Below are 7,200 nucleotides of genomic sequence, written 5' to 3' on the forward strand. Positions count from 1 at the left end.
CGGTTTGGCTCGGTGGATAGAGCGTCGGCCTGCGGACTGAAGGGTCGCGGGTTCGATTCCGGTCAAGGGCATGTACCTTGGTTGCGGGCACATCCCCAGTGGGAGGTGTGCAGGAGGCAGCTGATCGATGTTTCTCTCTCATCGATGTTTCTGGCTCTCTATCCCTCTCCCTTCCTCTCTGTGAAATATCAATAAAATATATTAAAAAAAAAAAAAGAATTTTTTTCCTCATCTTCAAAAGATAAATAAAAGTAAATGATCTAATTATGTAGGAAATAATAGTGATACACAATGAACCTATTTAAACAAACTAAGCTTAAATAACTCTGGTAATTATGGTTAGAGAGAAATATATAAATCTTATAATTATTGAAAGAGAATCTTAGTGTATAATAATTTAGCCAAGACTGTCTGTTCCGCCCTGAGACTCCACCCCATCCACTGAGCACAAGGGCTATTGCAATTTGGCAAGTCTAATCCTATAAGGCTGTCTCCAGCACCGAACTTCTCCCAGCGTAGACACAGCTGATCCTTACAGCCAACTGGCCTGGAGGTCAATTCCTCCCAGTGATACCAACAACAATCAAGACTTAACTACAACAAGGCTGTACACACAGTCCACAAAGGGGTGCACCAAGAGTGTCCACCTCAGGTTAACTGGGGAGGCCGACCCACTGGGCCATACAGGAAACCTAGCACACAAATCTACCCTACCAACTCAGGGAAGCAATGAAAATGCGGCGTCAAAGAAACAGATCACAAACAAAAGAAATGGAGGAAAACAAACGACTGGATATAGAATTCAAAACCACGGTTATAAGGCTTTTCAAGAATATCCTAGAAAAGGCCGATAAATATAACGAGACCCTCGAAGATATGAAAAAGGACCAACTAGAAATTAAACATACACTGACTGAAATAAAAAATATTATACAGAGACCCAACAACAGACTAGAGGAACACAAGAATCAAGTCAAAGAATTGAAATACAAAGAAGCAAAAAACACTCAACTGAAAAAGCAAAAAGAAAAAAAAAATCCAAAAAGTTGAAGATAGTGTAAGAAGACTCTGGGACAACTTCAAGCGTACCAACATCAGAATTATGGGGGTGCCAGAAGAAGAGAGAGAGCAAGATACTGAAAACCTATTTGAAGAAATAATGACCGAAAACTTCCCCCACCTGGTGAAAGAAATAGACTTACAAGTCCAGGAAGCGCACAGAACCCCAAACAAAAGGAATCCAAAGAGGACCACACCAAGACACATCATAATTAAAATGCCAAGAGCAAAAGACAAAGAGAGAATCTTAAAAGCAGCAAGAGAAAAACAGTTCGTTACCTACAAGGGAGCACCCATACGACTGTCAGCTGATTTCTCAACAGAAACTATACAGGCCAGACGGGAGTGGCAAGAAATTTTCAAAGTGATGAATAGCAAGAACCTACAACCAAGATTACTCTACCCAGCAAAGCTACTATTCAGAATGGAAGGTCAGATAAAGAGCTTCACAGATAAGAAAAAGCTAAAGGAGTTCATCACTACCAAACCAGTATTATATGAAATGCTGAAAGGTATTCTTTAAGAAGAGGAAGAAGAAAAAAGTAAAGATAAATATTATGAACAACAAATACATACCTATCAACAAGTGAACCTAAAAATCAAGTGAATTAAAAACCCGAGGAACAGAATAATCTGGTGAATATAATAGAATCAGGGACATAGAAAGGGAGTGGACTGATAATTCTCAGGGGGAAAGGGGTATGGAGGGGTTCAGGAAGAGACTGGACAAAAATCATACACCCATGGATGCGGACAGTGGGGGAAGGTAAGGGCAGAAGGTGGGGTGGGAACCTGGTGGAGGGGAGCTATGGGGGGAAAAAGGAGAAACAATTGTAATAATCTGAATAAAGATTTATTTTAAATAAATAAATAAATAAATAAATAAATAAATAAATACACACACACACCAAAAAAAAGGTAATCCAAAACCTTTAAAATATATAGTAAACATTAAAAAAAACTAAGTTCTGATGGTGCAAGAAATAGGCTATTAGCCTCATTATAGAACCTCAGCTATGGAAGAGATCTCTGAGGCTACTATGAAAGTACCTATCCAATGATCTAACAAATTCTATTGTTTTATTTCAGTCTCTGATCAAAATGATGCCAGTCAGTTGAGCCAAATGTGTACATCCCACCCTCAACCCCAGACAGCTTAATAATGGTTTATGACACAGCTAATTACATTTGCATTACTCTCAGGGAGAGTTTCAGTGGACACACCTTGGGTATGCTCTTTGCTCGTGGTGCATCTTACTTTGTTTTGCTATTCAAAAGCAGCCTAAAGAGAGATTTTTGTGTTGGGGTCAGGGAGAAGGAGGAAACTTTTGTATTTTATGCAGCCTGTCAGTGCATTGATTTTGATTTGTTTTGTTGAATATACTTCAAAAGAGGAGCACTAGGGAATTTAATGATTCTGTGACATTTAAATAAAAAGAGACATTGAAGAAGTTGTTGGGTAGGTAGCAAGAAGGTACATAGGAAGGTGCACGTGGAGGACCACAACGTGAAGAACATCTTATTTTCATGACCTGAAGAACATCTTATTTTCATGACCTGAAGAAAACCCCAAATACCTAGGTGCAAAGTCCACTTATTTGGTTCTTGAGATAACAGGCTACTACCTAAGGAAAATCCTTACATGGAGAATTTTTGTCCTGGTCCTGATTTGGCAAAGTGCCAGTTCATGGACCTCTAGGGCTTGTAAAATGAGATTTTTATTCTTGTTATAAGGCGTCGTCACAATGAAGTTTATTCTATTATTTTCTAAATGGATTATTTTATATTTCATTCACACCTTATATATGTTTTCGGATTTGTTTTGTCATAGATGATAACCTTAAAAATAAAGAAAACTGACATCAGAGCCACTGGCAGGATTACAGTTCAGAAGTGCTGACATCTAGTGGCTATTGCTCTTCTTGGATAAGTCTGAGCCAAGCAGTCTTTTCTGCGGGCTCTATCATAAGTGGTTTAAAAAGTACCGACTTCAAAACTTAAGGTAATTTTATTCCTCTTTATAAAACTCTATGCATTTCAAATACTTTGGTTAAGAAAAGTTATTCCGAACCTTGAAATAAAACACAAAATATTCACTCTTTTTCCTTCATGTATGCTATGTATAAGCATAGGGCTTTCCCATCAAAACATCCTGCTATATGCAATAATTTTCAAGAGGAGCAGGAAAGAAAGGTGAGAAGTTCTAGGATACAGGAAAGGATTTTAAGTTTTTCTTTAGTGTCTGCTTATAAGTGTGGATACCATCCCTGGAAGCTTAGTTCTAGTACAATTTTGGTGATCACAAAGAATGCTTAGAATGAAAACATACACTTATTAGGCATGTACTATTCCTAGACTAGTCCTAGGTACACAAAATGAATTATTGAGGAATTTTAGGGTAAGAAAAACAAATGTCATGAAATAATTGCAATATAGCAGCCGTGGCCAAACTACGGCCCGCGGGCCGGATCCGGCCCGTTCGGCTGTTCTATCTGGCCAGCGGAGCCGAAAGAGCGGAAGGGTTCTCTTGCTCTCCCCTCCGCTCCTTTACTTTGAATTTATATTAGTTCACACAAACACTCCATCCATGCTTTTGTTCTGGCCCTCCGGTCCAGTTTAAGAACCCATTGTGGCCCTCGAGTCAAAAAGTTTGCCCACCCCTGCAATATAGTATAAGAGGTAGAATATTGGAACTATGGTAAAGATTGAAAAAGAAATTATTGGAGATAGGAAGAAACACTTCACATAGGAGTGATCTCTAAACCAGGTTTTGAAGATTATTTATGAATTACCCAGGTGACCAAAGAAAGACACTTTAGACAGTCATTTATTTATTAACCAGTAAATATTTATTGGATATCTGTCATATGCCTAGTGCAGTACAGCATGTGCAAAGCCTAGAGATATGGATGATATTTTAGATATGTTATTGCTAAAGCAAAAACTAGTAGAAATTGGGGGAGCTGTATGAAAGCATGGTGTATAGCAGGGAAAGACAAATCTAATTCAAATCCCATATCCACCACAAGTACTTTGTATGTAAACTTAAGCAAGCAACATAAGCTCACTAAATATCATTTATCCCATCTGTACAATGCAAGTAAGGCTGTTTCACAGGTTATTGTGAAAGTTAAAGGAGCTAAGAGACATGAAAGTTCCTGGCAGGGACAAGGACTAACAGTTATTGTATCCTTCAGCTTTTGATGCACTATAAAGAACCACAGAAATCCTCCTGGCCAACAACAATTAGCATGTGTTTTCATGTTCATTGGTCTGCAGGTAAACAGTAGATGGGCTGATCTAGGCTGGAATTGCCTAGGGAACTCTGCTTCAGGCTATGGGTTGAGCCCACATAACTCATTCTGAACTCAGGCTGCAAGGACAAAGGCTACCAGGGTATGTTCTTCTTCTTCCTCTATTTTTTGTTACTTTTCACCTGAGAATACTTTTCCATTGATTTTTAGAGATAGTGGAAGGGAGGAAAAGAGACAGTGAGAGAAATATTGATGTGAGTGAGAGATGTATTGAATGGTTGTCTCCTGCACGCGCCCCAACCGGGGCCATGGATGGAGCTTGCAACTGTGGTATGTGCCCTTGACCAGAATCAAACCCAGGACCCTTCAGTCCGCAGGCCAATGCTCTGGTCAAAGCAACTACATGGTCAAGTTGAAAATCAAAGGACTGTAAAGCATCCTTTGCCTCCTTGGGCAACGACGTGGGAGTGGACATACCATTCTCCAGAGGGGAATGAAATTGTGGGAGTAATTTATTTTGTTATATTTCTTTTATTGCAAAGGCCTTATATATCATCCTAAGAAGCTTAGACTTTATCCTTCAGGTAATGGAAACACCTGATCAAATCTGTGGTTTTAGAAAGATGGTCCTCCTGATTCATGGAGGGTACACTTGAAGAGGACCAAGACTGAAAGCAGGCATACCAGTTACAGTAATGTCTTGGTCTAGAGTGATGACAAAGGCCTGAACTTGAAATGTTCCTTGGTATGCATACAAGTAGGAGACTATTAAATAAAGAGGAGAGAATAGTATGATAGGTTAAATTCTGAGTCTAAATCTTAAAGGATTTATTTTATTTGCTTCATATTTTTAAATTATTGAATAAATCAGAGCAGTTTTTTCTAAAGCCATTGAATTAGACTTGAAAAACTGGAAGTAATCTTAACTTGCCTTGAACAGTCTCTGTCTGATGGATGTAGAAAATGAAGCTCAAGCAGAGGTGTGCTAGAGGTAGCTTTATTGGCTTGTGTGAACCAATTGTTAAATTTTCAGGAATTTTGTGAGTCAGTTGATTTACACAGCCATCATTAAAAATTTGATTGTGTAAACTTATGATGAAATAAATTATAAGTAATTACTTCTGCTTCCTGCCAAGATGAATTAACAGGGACTGGATTTATTTTTCCATCTTAAAGGAATTTTTAAGCTCAGATAAAATATACTAAACAGCAGTTTTCTGGACACTGTGCATCTATATATATAAAAGCCTAAGCACCGGTTGACCAGTCAACCAGTTGGTATGACCGCACTGACCACCAGGGGCAATCTCAATGCAGGAACTGCCCCGTGATGGTCAGTGCGCTCCCACAGAGGGAGCGCCGCTCAGCTGACCAGGATGAGCAGTGTGGGATGAGTGGGAACGGCTCCTCCCCAGCCGCCTGCCGCTTCATGCACTACTACATCCCTAGGGGGATGTTGGATGCTGGTTTCAGCCTGATCCCTGCAGGCCACGCTGAGGGACCCCACCGGTGCACAAATCCATGCACCAGGCCTCTAGTTTGGTAATAAAAGAGTGATCCCTGGGAGATGAGAAACAAATGAGGGGAACTCTACAGCTGAGCCCAGCTTACTGCCTTGAGGAAGATTCTTGGCCTTTGAGCAGAGGGGGAGAATGTAGACAGAACTAAGGACTCCCTGAGATGTGGAGACAGTGCTGAGAGTCTAGAGCCTGGGTGGGAATCATCTAGCCCACAGGCCATGTAAGGCCTGAGAAATAATTTGGCCCTGCCAAGGCATTAGTGGTGAGTTAATTAAATGTTTGATCAAATATAGCAGACTACGTTTTAAGTTTATAATTTTATATGGCCCACGAATGATGTTATAAATATCCAAATTGCCCTTGGCAGAAAAAAGGTTCCCTAGCTCTGGTCAGGACAGAGTACCAGAGAGGTGAGGGCTGTAGAGAAGCATCTTGAAGCTCTGTATAAAGTCTCTCTGGAGTATTTTGCAGAGTACTGATGCTTAGCATGTGTATATAAGGAAATCACTTGAGACCAGCAAGAGAACTCTCTGAACAGATTAGAGGAAATAGTACTCTGTGCTCACACGTGATTTGAAATAGTGCCTGTTTCCACTATCTGGAAAAACTTACAACTTGGGTAAAATACTGAACAGGGTCTTGGCTCAATGGTGGGGAAGAATTAACCTTGGACTAAATATTGCTCTGGTTCCTTCTTTAAAAAAATCTTAAAATTGAGATCCAAAAGGAACAAACTTTTTTCAAGTAACTTTACTACATCTCAGAAAAGGCTCAAGAAATTTTATAGGAGTACAAAAATATGCATCATTCAACTAAGGGAAATTCACAATATCCAATCCAAGATAACAGGAACGCAAAAAAGCAGGAAAATGGGAACTAAAAGAAGAAAAATCAATAAATTCAAACCAATTTAGAACAGATACAGAGATTATAATTAGCAGAAAAGGACAGTAAAAAAAATAGGTTAATTATATTACATGTGCTTAACATTTAAGTAGAAACATGGAAAATATTTTAAAAATCCACATAGAATTTCTATAGATGAAAACTATAATGTCTGAAATGAAAAAAACAAATACTGGAATGGAATAACAGCTTATTAGACATTGCAGAAGAAAAGTTTGGTGAATTTGAATACTTAGCAATAGAAATTATCCACAATGAAACCCAAAGAGTAAAAAGAATTAACAACAAAAAAAGAAAATGAAACAAAAAAATGGAAAGGTTGTTTCTCAGTAAACGTTGAGAAACAACCCAAACATACATTAATAGGTGAGTGGCTAAACAAATTATGGTCTACTCATACAAGGGAATATACTCAGCAATACATAGGAATAAACTATTGATATATACAACAACATGGATGA

Source organism: Plecotus auritus, assembly GCF_963455305.1.
Source record: "Plecotus auritus genome assembly, chromosome: 4".
Classification (NCBI taxonomy): domain Eukaryota; kingdom Metazoa; phylum Chordata; class Mammalia; order Chiroptera; family Vespertilionidae; genus Plecotus; species Plecotus auritus.